Source organism: Orcinus orca, chromosome 10 (assembly GCF_937001465.1).
Source record: "Orcinus orca chromosome 10, mOrcOrc1.1, whole genome shotgun sequence".
Lineage (NCBI taxonomy): Eukaryota > Metazoa > Chordata > Mammalia > Artiodactyla > Delphinidae > Orcinus > Orcinus orca.
Genome location: NC_064568.1, coordinates 85,434,821 through 85,450,495, shown reverse-complemented (window position 1 = coordinate 85,450,495; position 15,675 = coordinate 85,434,821). Strand labels below are relative to the sequence as shown.

Genomic DNA, 15,675 nt, shown 5'->3' with positions numbered 1-15,675 from the left:
GAAGCCCTCCCATAGTCTTTTATACCATGAATTTTTTTTCAACTTCTTTATTGGAGTATAATTGCTCTACAATGATGCGTTAGCTTCTTTTGTGAACAAAGTGAATCAGCCATACATATCCCCATATCCCCATATCCCCTCCCTCTTGCATCTCCCTCCCACCCTCCCTATCCCACCCCTCTAGGGGGTCACAAAGCACCGAGCTGATCTCCCTGTGCTATGCGGCTGCTCCCCACCAGCCATCCGTTCTACATTTGGTAGTGTATACATGTCCATGCCACTTTCTCACCTTGTCCCAGCCCCCCACTCCGCCCCCCACCCCATGTCCTCAAGTCCACCCTCCACGTCTGCATCTTTATTCCTGTTCTGCCCCTCGGTTCTTCAGAACCATTCTTTTTTTACATTCCATATATATGTGTTACCTTAAGGTATTTGTTTTTCTCTTTCTGACTTACTTCACTCTGTATGACAGACTCTAGGTCCATCCACCTCACTACAAATAACTCAATTTCATTTCTTTTTATGGCTGAGTGACAGATGAATGGATAAAGATGTGGCGCATATATACAATGGAATATTAAACCATGAATTTTGCTGGGGAGGACCAAGCAGCCATTGTAAATGGGGGCCAAAAATTATCTGCAAGAAATGAAGCAAGAGAGCAATTTTTGGACAAATATGGAATCCCTACACAATATACTTCTCTTCCTTACTGGCAACTGGTTCCAGTCAATTAAAGACTAAAGAAAGGTATTTGAGGACAAATGGAAAGGGAAAAATGTAAAGAAAATAACCACAATAAAAGAAATCACCAAGACTTCCTTTTTCCCCAGGCTGGGGCCTCTGAGGTCTGGTGGGGTCTGTTTAGTCCCAGCAGTGCGGGTCTCCAAAAGAATGTGCCCAGGCAAAGCAGGCCTCCCGTGGCTTTTGTTACAGGACTATAGTGCTTCATGATGCCTGCCAAAGTCAAGGAGGGAAACACTGCCCAGGGTCAGTCCTCAGCACAGGTGGGAAGTGACAGAACTTGTCCTCAGGGTCCCCAGGGGCACCTACTCTTTCCGCCTCTATTTTATTGTTCCTTTGAGGGGACTTTTGCTTCAGAAACCCATTCCTCTCTCACGTTTTCTCCTTGTTGCCAGGTTTCAGGGAAAAATCTGGTACCACTAGTGTAAAATAGGGGTGCAGAACAGTCAGATGGGGTCAGGAACCAGCACGTAATAGGTTTATCCTGGCTACTATCATATAATTAGCTGTGTGGGATTCTACTTCTCTAAACTTCTTGCAAATTGGGGGATAATGAAAGAACAAGAGCATAGATTGTTAGGACGTTTTAGTGAAATAATGTATTTAGAAAACAACCTCATTTCTTATTGCTAGTATGAGAGGTTTTGTCCCTGGTTAAAGGCATTTCAGACTTCAATAATCAGTTGCAAGAATAGTTTTGGAGAATTCTGGCCTTCCCAGACCTTCCAAAGCGGGCAGTAGTCTTCTCCGCCTCATGGCATGGCCAGCCTTGACTGTGAGACTTGAGACCCTCAAATCCTTCCATTGTCCTGCTCTGTTGCACTGTCTTGAGATCAACATTTTCCACTTAATGAGGCAGCCCAATTTCATCTATCAAAATATAATGATCATTTTCTCCTAGACAGTAAAAATTTTACTTCCATAGTTATCTGAGTGCAGATGGTAGAAGAACTGAGAATGTTGTTGAACATATGATGGGGGAGGGAGAGGCTGTCTGGCATGGAAATCCTTGCTTGGCACGCACTTTTTTGTCTTATTTATGAGTCTGTGTCATTCTGAGTCAGCACTGATTACCACGGGCACAATTATAGTAATCTGCCAACAAGCGCTAATATTGCTAATAATTTCGCTTTGCACAGTGATTATCTGAGAACCACTCTTAGCTGTTGCATCAGTATTACAGCATTTGTTTAACTCCAACTTAAGCCAGTGCTGGGAAAGGCAGCACTTGTTCAGTCAAAAGGAGCTGTCGAAGAGGACAGCCTGCAATTATCTCAAACATGCTGCCATCAGGGGGCTGGCAGGCCTGGCTCACATGCCCTAGGATCGATGATGACCTTTAACAGATGTAGATTCTCAATATAAAAACCTTTCAGTCCAGAGCAGATAAATGAGTGAGGCTTTGTAGCTGGCTGCCTCATCTTTCCATCTCTGCTTGGATAAGCATATTTGGTTGAAAACTTTTAAGGAGCCAGACCAGCAGCCCCACCAGCAGATCTTCTGCTTGGGTATCCCCGAGCTCAAATCAACCAAAACCACTCCCATTTTTGCCAGTCTCTTAAACCATTTTTTGATATTTCATTTTCACTTTTCTTTGGAGAGAAACATCCCCCTCTCCCTCCAACAAGATTAAATCCATTAACTGTGAGAATGTAAAGCTAAACTCCCTGCCCCAAGCCTTCTTTTGAAAACAGGCTGCCCATGTGTTTCGTACTCATTCTTTCTGTCAGCATTCACCACAACACGCTACTCTTTTTTTTTTTTTTCTTTGTGGTACGCGGGCCTCTCACTGCTGTGGCCTCTCCTGTTGCGGAGCACAGGCTCCGGACGCGCAGGCTCAGCGGCCATGGCTCACGGGCCCAGCCGCTCCGCGGCATGTGGGATCTTCCCGGACCGGGGCACGAACCTGCGTCCCCTGCATCGGCAGGCAGACTCTCAACCACTGCACCACCAGGGAAGCCCACAACCCACTACTCTTGATAAGCTTGAGCCTGGGAGAGGTAGATCTGTAGGTAGAGACATACGTAGACAAGGGAGGTAGATGGGCAGAGAGGGTCCACTCAGGAGAAGAGAGAATCCAAGATGAGGAGGGAGTAGAATGGCTGTGTACTTACAGCTCTGTCCCCAGCCCTGGAATCCCCGCTGCTGGAGGAAAGGGCCCTCTACTAAGATCTCCTTTCTTCAGCCTATCTCCTACTTCGCAGGCATCTAGTTGATTAATTTGTGGCCTCCTCCTTTAAGCAAGTTTTGAAGTGAGTAGGGCAGGTGAACCAAAGAAAACAAAGGGAACTAAATTAACGTTCCCATTCTAGGGCCTAGGAAGCCATCAATTACATTTTAGTCACTTACCCTTCGTCCATTGAAAAAGTAGATCGCTCCTTGGATCAGCCCCTTGGCTGCCTTTGAATGCTTTGCCACGTTTTGCATCTTAAACAATGGGCTTGAAGTGTTGAACACGGAATCCTCACATAGTAGATGCTCAGTAAGTGTGAATCCACCTGCCTCTCGCTGGCAACTTAAGGCCATACAATAGTAGTTCTGTGGTAAATTCTGAGCTTGGCCACAAGACTCCTTTATGAGGCAGAACCTGACAAGCAAAGGAGAGGATTATAGGTGATGCTTGTGAAGCGCTGAATGGTTAAAGTCCACATAAACCTCATGAGGGATTCTTCCTTCCATGCCACAGATGGGGAAAGAGGCTTGAGATATCAAGAGAGGTCACCCAGGTAGAAAGGGGCAGGGCCAGGACTCAAACTCAGGACTTCTGACTCAAAGGCTTCTTCTCCCAGGCTCCATCAGCCAAACATGTCTCCAGATATTGCCAAATGTTCTTTGGGTGGCAAAGTCACCCCCGGTTGAGAACCACTGCACTAGATGAAGAGCTAACATATCTGAAGCATGTGCTATGCGCAAGATGCTTCATTGATGTGATCTACAATTTGACCTTCACAATAACCCTGTGAGGTGCTTTACAATGTGCAAGTGAAGAGACAGAGGCAGAGAGGTTAAGAACACTCAACTCAGAAGCAGCAGAGCTGGGCTGTGAAGCAGGTCTGACTGATTCCCATGCTCACAGGAGCCAGAAATAACAATTAAAACAAGATCAATAAAGGCATTTGTGGGTGTTCTACAATTGTTCATTTAATCACCATTCTTATTTTATATCTTTCCTAGTTCAAGAAAGGTTGAAGTCTGAAAATATATTTTAAGAACTGATTTCTGTTTTTCTCTCTAGGACTGTTAAGTGCAATATTCATAATTTCACTGTATATTTTCTCCAGTGTCATTTCAGAAATGCACTAAGAATTGGACACACTTTCACGTGGAATGCCTACCGGGCTCCCTCTGGTGTCAGCTAAGATATTTGCCTTTAAAGGAGCACATGTGTGACCACATTTCAAGTTAATGAGGAATATGTTCTTCGTCAAGCGGCAATTTAGAAATTTCAGCTGGCTCTTACTGACTACATTGTAAATTGTTTTATTCAGATTTCACAAACATTCTATTAAGGGTCCAACATAACTTAGGTTTTATAATGTTAGAGAACAACAAATATGAATTATTTAAATTATTTAAACAATTGTTTGAATTGTTTAAATTATTTAATGGCTCGAAAGAGACATTTCACAAGATGGAACTAACTAGAAAAAACAAACATATATATATGAATGAAAACGTGCAGTCTCACAATGATAAAAAGAAATGCAAATTAAAACAATAATGTGGTAGCACTTTACCCTAAAACTTAGGCAAATCTTTATTTAAACAACACCAACTTCTCTGAGAGTGAAATAAAACAGATATACTTTCATGCTTGGCTGTGGCATTTTGATGCAACCGTTTGGAAGAATCATTTAACAACTGCAGACAAAGCCCTAAAATCATGTATACTCTTTGATCCAATCATCCTATATCTAGTAATGGTTTAAGGCAACTACTTCAGAAGGAGGCAAAGCTATTTGCATGTACATGTTCATTACAGCATTGATTGAAATAATGAAATATTATTACAAGACCATAATCTTGAATGATTTACAGAAACTAAATAAAGAAGGGCAGGAAGAACATTCCGGGGGGAAATACAACTAAGAAAGACAAAAGTGAATTAAATTCACGGAACTGCAAGTATATTGATATAACCACAAATGGGAGACTGTGATAAGAAAAAAGCCCAGTGAAGTAGTCAGGGGCTAGATTCCACAGCTTAGCTTGGAATCTGAATTTTGTCCTGAAAGCTAGGGGGGAGCAGTTGAGAGATGTTGGAGGAGGTCATCAAGAGGATGTGACCACTAGTTGACCCTTGAACTGGAGACTCCTCACCCCTCCCCTGTCCTTGGAATGAACTTTCCACCCACTGTCCCTGTACTAGGAGCCACTTCAAAGATGCAGCCTTGAGAGAGTAATGTGTTACTGAGGCCACCTGGACTGTATTCGTGGCTGAAGCCCCTTAAGGCCGCTATATAAACTCTTTAAGATTCTGGTGGGCAGATGCAGGGATCTGCTCGTCTTGCAGCTGCACAAGACAAGCCTCATATGTAAGTTCCCTTGCTTATTAAAACTGCCACCCGCCAATCTGGAGTTGTCTGCTTCTTTTTTCTGTCTCCCCTTGCCCTCTGTAACGATGGCCAGTTTTGAATTTCACCCGGGGAACTACCAAGGTTGCGAACCAATAATTGGTGAGCCAACCAGGAGACTAAAGAAATGGGTCTTGGGAAAGGGGCACCTGGGGGGAATCCCAGGTTGGTCATCAACCTCTGTGTGGGGAGGGTGGCCTGTATGTTAGATGCTTGTGGACTGTTGCATGAGTACTGGGAGGCCCTAAAAACTCAGTCTGATCGAATTTGCTTGACTGAGGTACTGCACAGAGTGCACCGTTAGAAAGTTGGAAGAAGAGCTGAGATTTAGGAAGGACATGTGGGTGTCCACTACTCTGCTGGCTTCAGAGCTGGCAGTCAAGGTAGGAGAGCAGGATAAGGTGTAGACTTTAGGGTGCCATTCTGCAAAGCTAGGAGGGCACAAGCTACTACAGATTAAGGTCTGAGAACTGACAAAGCCAGATTGGGACACTAAGAGGTGGAATGCCTAGGAAAGTGAGGAGAACGAAGAGGACGTGCATGAAGAGGATGAAGAGGTGAGTGACAGTGAAATGGACAGAATGTCCCATGCTGTCCAACCCCTAATTCAAAAACAGCAAAAGCATAGCAACAACAATGTCAGCCAGCGGGGCAGCCCCCAGTTCAGGAAATGTTCATGATGAGAGACTATATACCTGCTGAGCTTATTAATATAGCTGCAATGTTCCAGCCAAAGGCCAAGGAAAGTATCCAGGCATTATTAATGAGCACAGCTATGGGGTACAGGGGGCAATGGTGTTTCTCTGATTGGGCAGGAGGCAGAGAAAATGAGCAACATCCCCACACACCCTGCCCTCTGGCAGCACCTGCATCGTGTGGGGGTTCAAGGTACTCGCTCCTTCATAGATTGAGTCATTCTATCCTACAGAGAGGCTTGGCCCAATTGGGGGGAGGGGGGAGATAGCCCCAGGTATGCGGGATTCTAGAAATCTATAGAGAAGGTACAACAAATTCTTAAGGAGTTAGGAATGAGTCAGGTCATCTATGCCCCTGATCTCTGAAGGCCCTGACTGGGCTACATTCACTGCAGGAGTGAAAACCATGATACTCCAGTCTCCCCCCAGCACCTGGTATGTACACCGATGTCCATGTTGGGTCCAGTCGTGGGACAAGATATTTATATTGGGCGATCCATTGCTAATCTTAGGGGAAACTGACAAACCCTGGGAGCGGGTACAGGCTGTGGGAAAGCCCTGAGACAGAGAGGGAGCTGGAGAAGCCAGTAGGTTATCCCAATCAGCTGTAAAGCTTCTGGTAAAAGTAACCTGGAAGCAAGTGGGGTTTGACCTCATTGCTGCAGGGACTCCACCTGAAAAGATAGACCAACAACCCAATGCTGTGTTGGTCAGCCTGTAAAAAGCCTTAAAACCTGAACCACATTTCAGACCTGCCCCACCTCCTGCCCTTACCTTTCCTGATGTCCCACCTGCTCCAGTGGAGACCTCAGAGACACGGTCTTATTCGTGGTGGGTGCCCCCACATACTGGGCTTAGGATGTGGCCAAGACTGTCTCCAGGAGAGGGCCGTTGCAGGTGAATGGAGGCCCCATGTTGTGCTCACTATTCATTGTCCCCCAGAAGTAAACAAAAGGTGATGGCTCTGGTTGACACTGGAACCGAACGTACTCTAATACACTGTCACCCTCAGGAGTTTCTGGCCCCTCAGTGCCATCGATAGTTACAGATGGCAAACAATTATGGCCAGGAAGGTCCTTTTGACACTGACATTGAGCAATCTCCCCCATGAGAATATGAGGATTTTATCTCTCCAATTTCAAAGCACATACTGGGCACTGATATTCTACAAGGTCAAAATCTGCAAACCTCTATCTGTGACTCCCACTTCCGGTTAATCAAACCAGTACTGAGGGGAAATGCCAACTGGGAACCAGTAAGTCTACCACCCCCAAGTAGAGTGGTAACTGTGAAGCAATATAAATTGCGTGGGGGGGGTGGTGGTGGTAAGGAAATAGGAGAAACAATCCAAGAACTGCACCAATGTCATATTATTCTGATTATAATCAGCAGTAAGATGAGAAAGACCCCAATCACCACTTTTATTTATCATCATTCCTGACTATTAGACAATTCATTTAGACAAGAAAGTTAACTATTGAAAATGACAGGAGCAACATTATATGATTTTCTTGCCTACTTGAAAACCCTAGGGGAAAAAAAGCTAGAAAATGGAAATGACAGAATTCAATAAGGAAGCTAAATACGAAATTACAATACAAAACTCGATAAGTTTCTACCTATAAAAAAGTCAGAAAACATAATAAAAAGTCCCTTTTAATATGTCCCTAAAATGTGAGAGACCTTCAAGATGGCGAAAGAGTAAGATGTGGAGATCACCTTCCTCCCCACAAATACATCAGAAATACATCTACACGTGGAACAACTCCTACAGAACACGTACTGAACGCTGGCAGAAAATCCTCAAACTTCCCAAAAGGCAAGAAACTGCCCACGTACCTGGGTAGGGTAAAAGAAAAAAGAATAAACAGAGACATAAAGGACAGGGACGGGACCTGCACCAGTGGGAGGGAGCTGTGAAGGAGGAAAAGTTTCCACACACTAGGAAGCCCCTTCGCGGGCGGAGACTGCGGGTGGCGGAGGGGGGAGCTTCGCTGCCGCGGAAGAGAGCACAGCAACAGGGGTGCGGAGGGCAAATTGGGGAGATTCCCGCACAGAAGATCAGGGCCGACCGGCACTCACCGGCCCGAGAGGCTTGTCTGCTCACCCGCTGGGGCGGGCGGGGGCTGGGAGCTGAGGCTCGGGCTTCGGTCGGAGCGCCGGGAGAGGACTAGGGTTGGCGGCATGAACACAGCCTGAAGGGGTTAGTGCACCACGGCTAGCCGGGAGGGAGTCCGGGGAAAAGTCTAGACCTGCCCAAGAGGCAAGAGACTTTTTCTTACCTCTTTGTTTCCTGGTGCGCGAGGAGAGGGGATTCAGAGCGCTGCTTAAAGGAGCTCCAGAGACGGGCGCGAGCCACGGCTATCAGCACGGACCCGAGAGACGGGCATGAGACGCTAAGGCTGCTGCTGCCGCCACCAAGGGGCCTCTGTGCGAGCACAGGTCACTATCCACACCCCCCTTCCGGGAGCCTGTGCAGCCCGCCACAGGGACAACTTCCCTGGGAGAACACACGGCGCCTCAGGCTGGTGCAACGTCCCGCTGGTCTCTGCCGCCGCAGGCTCGCCCCGCATCCGAACCCCTCCCTCCCCCGCGGCCTGAGCCCCCGAATCAGCTGCTGCTTTAACCGCGTCCTGTCTGAGTGAAGAACAGACGCCCTCAGGCGACCTACACACACAGGCGGGGCCAAATCCAAAGCTGAACCCAGGGAGCTGTGGGAACACAGAAGAAAAAGGGAAATTTTTTTCTTTTGTGGAGATTTAATCCGCCTCAGGAGCAGCGGATTAAATCTCCACAATCAACCTGATGTACCCTGCATCTGTGGAATACCTGAATAGACAACGAATCATCCCCAAATTGAGGCGGACTTTGGGAGCAATGATATATATATATTTTTTTCTTTTTTCCCTTTTTGTGAGTGTGTATCTGTATGCTACTGTGTGTGAATTTGTCTGTATAGCTTTGCTTTTACCATTTGTCCTAGGGTTCTGTCAGTCCGTGTATTTTTTTTTTGGTTATTATTATTTTTTTGTATAGTTTTTAGCACTTGTTATCATAGGTGGATTTGTTTTTTGATTTGGTTGCTCTCTTCTTTCTTTTTTTATTTAAAAATTTTATTTTTAATAATTCTTTTTTATTTTAATAACTTGATTTTCTTTCTTTCTTTCTTTCTTTTTTTCTTTCCTTCTTTCTTGTTTTCTCCCTTTTCTTCTGAGCCGTGTGGCTGACAGAGTCTTGGTGCTCCAGCTGGGTGTCAGGCCTGTGCCTCTGAGGTGAGACAGCCGAGTTCAGGATACTGGTCCACCAGAGACCTCCCGGCCCCATGTAATATCAAACAGTGAAAGCTCTCCCAGAGATCTCCATCTCAACGATAAGACCCAGCTCCACTCAACGACCAGCAAGCTACAGTGCTGGATACCCTATGCCAAACAACTAGCAAGAAAGGAACACAACCCCATCCATTAGTAGAGAGGCTGCTTAAAATTATAATAAGTTCACAGACACCCCAAAACACACAACCAGACGTGGTCCTGCCCACCAGAAATACAAGATCCAGCCTCATCCACCAGAACACAGGCACCAGTCCGCTCCACCAGGAAACCTACACAACCCACTGAACCAACCTTACCCACTGGGGGCAGACACCAAAAACAACGGAAAGTACGAACCTGCAGCCTGTGTAAAGGAGACCCCAAAGACAATAAGTTAAACAAAATGAGAAGACAGAGGAATGCACAGCAGATGAAGAAGCAAAGTAAAAACCCACCTGATCAAACAAATGAAGAGGAAATAGGCAGTCTACCTAAAAAAGAATTCAGAGTAATGATGCTAAAGATGACCCAAAATCTTGGAAATAGAACGAAGAAAATACAAGAAACTTTTAACAAGGACCTAGAAGAACTAAAAAGCAAACAATGGTGAACAACACAATAAATGAAATTAAAAATTCTCTAGAAGGAATCAATAGTAGAATAACTGAGGCAGAATAACTGAGGATAAGATACCTGGAAGATAAAATAGTGAAAATAACTACCACAGAGCAGAATAAAGAAAAAAGATAGAAAAGAATTGAGGACAGTCTCAGAGACCTCTGGGACAACATTAAATGCACCAACATTCGAATTATAGGGATCCCAGAGGAAGAGAAAAAGAAAGGGACTGAGAAAATATTTGAAGAGATTATAGTTGAAAATGTCCCTAATATGGGAAAGGAAATAGTTAATCAAGTCCAGGAAGCGCAGTGTGTCCCATACACGATAAATCCAAGGAGAAACATGCCAAGACACATATTAATCCAATTATCAAAAATTAAACACAAAGAAAAAAATTAAAAGCAGCAAGGGAAAAACAACAAATAACATACGAGGGAATCCCCATAAGATTAACAGCTGATCTTTCAGCAGAAACTGAAAGCCAGAAGGGAGTGGCAGGACATATTTAAAGTGATGAAAGGGAAAAACCTACAAGAAAGACTACTCTACCCAGCAAGGATCTCATTCAGATTTGATGGAGAAATTCAAACCTTAACAGACAAGCAAAAGCTAAGACAATTCAGCACCACCAAACCAGCTTTACAGCATTTGCTAAAGGAACTTCTCTAGGCAGGAAACAAAAAGGAAGGAAAAGACCTACAATAACAAACCCAACACAATTAAGAAAATGGTAATAGGAACACACATATCAATAATTACCTTAAATGTAAATGGATTAAATACTCCAACCAAAAGATATAGACTGGCTGAATGGATACAAAAACAAGACCTGTATAAATGCTGTCTACAAGAGAACCAGTTCAGACCTAGGGACACATATAGACTGAAAGTGAGGGGATGGAAAAAGACATTCCATGCAAATGAAAATCATGAGAAACATGGAGTAGCAATTCTCGTATCAGACAAAATAGACTTTAAAATAAAGAGACAAAGAAAGACACTACATAGTGATCAAGAGATCAATCCATGAAGAAGATATAACAATTATAAATATTTATGCACCCAACATAGGAGCACCTCAATACATAAGGCAAATGCTAACACCATAAAAGGAGAAACCAACAGTAACACAATCATAGTAGGGGACTCTAACACCCCACTTTCACCAATGGACAGATCATCCAAAATGAAAATAAATAAGGAAATACAAGCTTTAAATGATACATTAAACAAGATGGACTTAATTGATATTTATAGGACATTCCAACCAAAACACCAGAATACACTTTCTTTTCAAGTGCTCATGGAACATTCTCCAGGATAGACCATATCTTGGGTCACAAATCAAGCCTTGGTAAATTTAAGGAAATTGAAATTGTATCAAGTATCTTTTCCGACCACAACACTATGAGACTAGATATCAATTACAGTAAAAAATCTGTAAAAAGTACAAGCACATGGAGGCTAAACAATACTTAATAACCAAGAGATCACTAAAGAAATCAAAGAGGAAATCAAAAAATACTTAGAAACAAATAACAAGGAAAACACAACGACCCAAAATGTATGAGATGCAGCAGACACAGTTTTAAGAGGGAAATTTATAGCAATACAATCCTACCTCAAGAAACAAGAAACATCTCAAATAAACAACCTAACATTACACCTAAAACAATTAGAGAAAGAAGAACAAAAAAACTCCAAAGTTAGCAGAAGGAAAGAAATCATAAAGATCAGATCAGAAATAAATGAAAAAGACATGAAGGAAACAACAGCAAAGATCAATAAAACTAAAAGCTGGTTCTTTGAGAAGATAAAAAACGTTGATAAACCATTAGCCAGACTAATCAAGAAAAAAGGGAGAAGACTCAAATCAATAGAATTAGAAGTGAAGACGGAGAAGTGACAACTGAGACTGCAGAAATACAAAGGATCATGAGAGATTACTACAAGCAACCATATGCCAGTAAAATGGACAACCTGGAAGAAATGGACAAATTCTTAGAAAAGCACAAACTTCTGAGACTAAACCAAGAAGAAACAGAAAATATAAACAGACCAATCGCAAGCACTGAAATTGAGACTGTGATTAAAAATCTTCCAACAAACAAAAGCCCAGGACCAGATGGCTTCACAGGCGAATTCTATCAAACATTTAGAGAAGAGCTGACACCTATCCTTCTCAAACTCTTCAAAATATAGCAGAGGGAGGAACACCCCCAAACTCATTCTGCAAGACCACATCACCCTGATACCAAAACCAGACAGAGATGTCACAAAGAAAGAAAACTACAGGCCAAAATCACTGATAAACATAGATGCAAAAATCCTCAACAAAAGACTAGCAAACAGAATCCAGCAACACATTAAAAGGATCATACCCCATGATCAAATGGGGTTTATCCCAGGAATGCAAGGATTCTTCAATATATGCAAATCAATCAAAGTGATAAACCAAATTAACAAATTGAAGGAGAAAAACCATGTGATCATCTCAGTAGTTGCAGAAAAAAGATTTCGACAAAATCAACACCCATTTATGATAAAGTCTCCAGAAAACAGGCATACAGGGAACTTAACCTCAACATAATAAAGGCCATATATGACAAACCCACAGCCAACATCGTTCTCAATGGTGAAAAACTGAAACCATTTCCTCTAAGATCAGGAACAAGACGAGGTTGCCCACTCTCACCAATATTATTGAACATAGTTCTGGAAGTTTTAGCAACAGCAATCAGAGAAGAAAAAGAAATGAAAGGAATTCAAATTGGAAAAGAAGTAAAGCTATCACTGTTTGCAGATGACATGATGATATACATAGAGAATCCTAAGGACTCTACCAGAAAACTACTAGAGCTAATCAACAAATTTGGTAAAGCTGCAGGATCCAAAGTTAATGCACAGAAATCTCTTGCATTCCTATACATTAATGATGAAAAATCTGAAAGAGAAATTAAGGAAACATTCCCATTTACCACTGCAAAAAAAGAATAAAATACCTAGGAATGAACCTACCAAAGGAGACAAAAGACCTGTATGCAGAAAACTATAAGACACAGATGAAAGAAATTAAAGATGATACAAACAGATGGAGAGATATACCATGTTCTTGGATTGGAAGACTCAACACTGTGAAAATGACTATACTACCCAAAGCAATCTACAGATTCAATGCAATCCCTATCAAACTACCAATGGCATTTTTCACAGAACTAGAACAAAAAATTTCACAATTTGTATGGAAACACAAAAGGCCCTGAATAGCCAAAGCAATCTTGAGAAAGAAAAACGGAGCTGGAGGAATCAGACTCCCTGACTTCAGACTATATTACAAAGCTACAGTAATCAAGACAGTATGGTACTGGCACAAGAACAGAAATACAGATTAATGGAACAGGATAGAAAGCCCAGAGATAAACCCATGCACATATGGTCACCTTATCTTTGATAAAGGAGGCAAGAATATACAATGGAGAAAAGACAGCCTCTTCAATAAGTGGTGCTGGGCGAACTGGACAGCCACATGTAAAAGAATGAAATTAGAACACTCCCTAACACCATACACAAAAATAAACTCAAAGTGAATTAAAGACCTAAGTGTAAGGCCAGACACTATCAAACTCTTAGAAGAAAACATAGGCAGAACACTCTATGACATAAATCATAGCAAGATCCTTTTTGACCCACCTCCTAGAGAAATGGAAATAAAAACAAAAACAAATGGAACCTAATGAAACTTAAAAGCTTTTGCACAGCAAAGGAAACTATAAACAAGATGAAAAGACAACCCTCAGAATGGGAGAAAATATGTGCAAATGAAGCAACTGACAAAGGATTCATCTCCAAAATTTACAAGCGGCTCATGCAGCTCAATACCAAAAAAACCCCAACCCAATCCAAAAATGGGCAGAAGGCCTAAATAGACATTTATCCAAAGAAGATATACCGATTGCCAGCAAACACATGAAAGAATGTTCAATATCACTAATCATTAGAGAAATGCAAATCTAAACTACAGTGAGGTATCACCTCACACCAGTCAGAATGGCCATCATCAAAAAATCTACAAACAATAAATGCTGGAGAGGCTGTGGAGAAAAGGGAACCCTCTTGCACTGTTGATGGGAATGTAAATTGATACAGCCACTATGGAGAACAGTATGGAGGTTCCTTAAGAAAGTAAAAATAGAACTACCATATGACCCAGCAATCCCACTACTGGGTATATACCCTGAGAAAACCATAATTCAAAAAGAGTCATGTACCAGAGTGTTCATTGCAGCTCTGTTTACAATAGCGAGGACATGGACGCAACCTAAGTATCCATCAACAGATGAATGGATAAAGGTGATGTGGAACATATATAAAATAGAATATTACTCAGCCATAAAAAGAAATGAAATTGAGTTATTTGTAGTGAGGTGGATGGACCTAGAGTCTTGTCATACAGAGTGAAGTAAGTCAGAAAGAGAAAAACAAATACCGTATGCTAACACATATATATGGAATCTAAAAAAAAAAAAAAAAGGTTATGAAGTACCTAGGGACAAGACAGGAATAAAGACACAGACATAGAGAATGGACTTGAGGACACGGTGAGGGGGAACGGTAAGCTGGGACGAAATGAGAGAGTGGCGTAGACTTATCTACACTACCAAATGTGAAACAGATAGCTAGTGGGAAGAATCCGCATAGCACAGGGAGATAAGCTCGGTGCTTTGTGACCACCTAGAGGGGTGGGATAGGGAGGGTTGGAGGGAGATGCAAAAGGGAGGAGATATGGGGATATATGTATACGTATAGCTGATTCACTTTGTTTTAAAGCAGAAACTAACACACCATTGTAAAGCAATTATACTCCAATACAGATATTTTTTAAAAAATTGACATACAAGACTGTTTAAGTTTAGAAACAACATTGGAATTACATTTTTTCGGACCAAAACTATAACCTCTCAAAGTTGCAGAAGTGCAGTGAATGCAGCATAGCTGAACAAGGGACAAGCTTATTCCTGGAACCAAAATTCCCAATTCTGAAAGAGTGTGATGCCTAGGACCTTTGGGGGACCTCACACTCCCTGTATTCAGCAAAACAGGCATGTTATTTCTTCTTCTAACACCACCAGCAGAAACAAATATTGCAGAAGCACTGTGACTTGTGGAGACAGATTCTCACTTTCTTTTTAGTTTTCAAGCCATCCCTTACAGGCTGAGATGCAGTCTCTTAATTTCTTTCCATGGATCTCGGCTCAATGCTTATGTAACAGCTTGGCCTTTTGACAGAAATTAGGCTCTGTGCTGGGACAAGTTGCTAGTTGTATCAGGAGTCTTAAACTTTGAAATCCCCAAATATATTATTTTAAAGGTCTTGAGTGCTCGTTCAGATGATAAATTATGACATTTATACAGAAACCAATACGAATTCAAATGTAAGAGATCCAGAGTGGCTAGAGCCTAGGGGGGTTTATGGAGACAAGGTAGTAGAAAGAATTCTGGAAAGAACGTTGGAAGACCTTTAATGTCAAGGAGCCCAGACTGTACTTGGTAATTGTGGAAAGTCCTGATGGATTAGAAAGCAGGGCAATAGTATAATCAAAGTGGTGCTTCTAGGCCATAGATGATATGAGAAATTGAAGACGAAATTAGTTTTTAAAAATTTGCATATGTAGTGAAGAATATTGAGAAAGCATCACAACAAATTAGTAGTACAGTAATTATCTGAGTGAT

At 42.3% G+C, this 15,675-nt stretch overlaps 1 protein-coding gene across 1 annotated transcript in view; it reads right to left on the bottom strand.

Annotated features, from left to right (window-relative positions):
• The window catches only part of SLC17A1 (solute carrier family 17 member 1), a 226,120-nt gene that overhangs the window by 75,708 nt on the left and 134,737 nt on the right, over window positions 1-15,675 (bottom strand). The gene's annotated exons all lie outside the window — the stretch shown is intronic.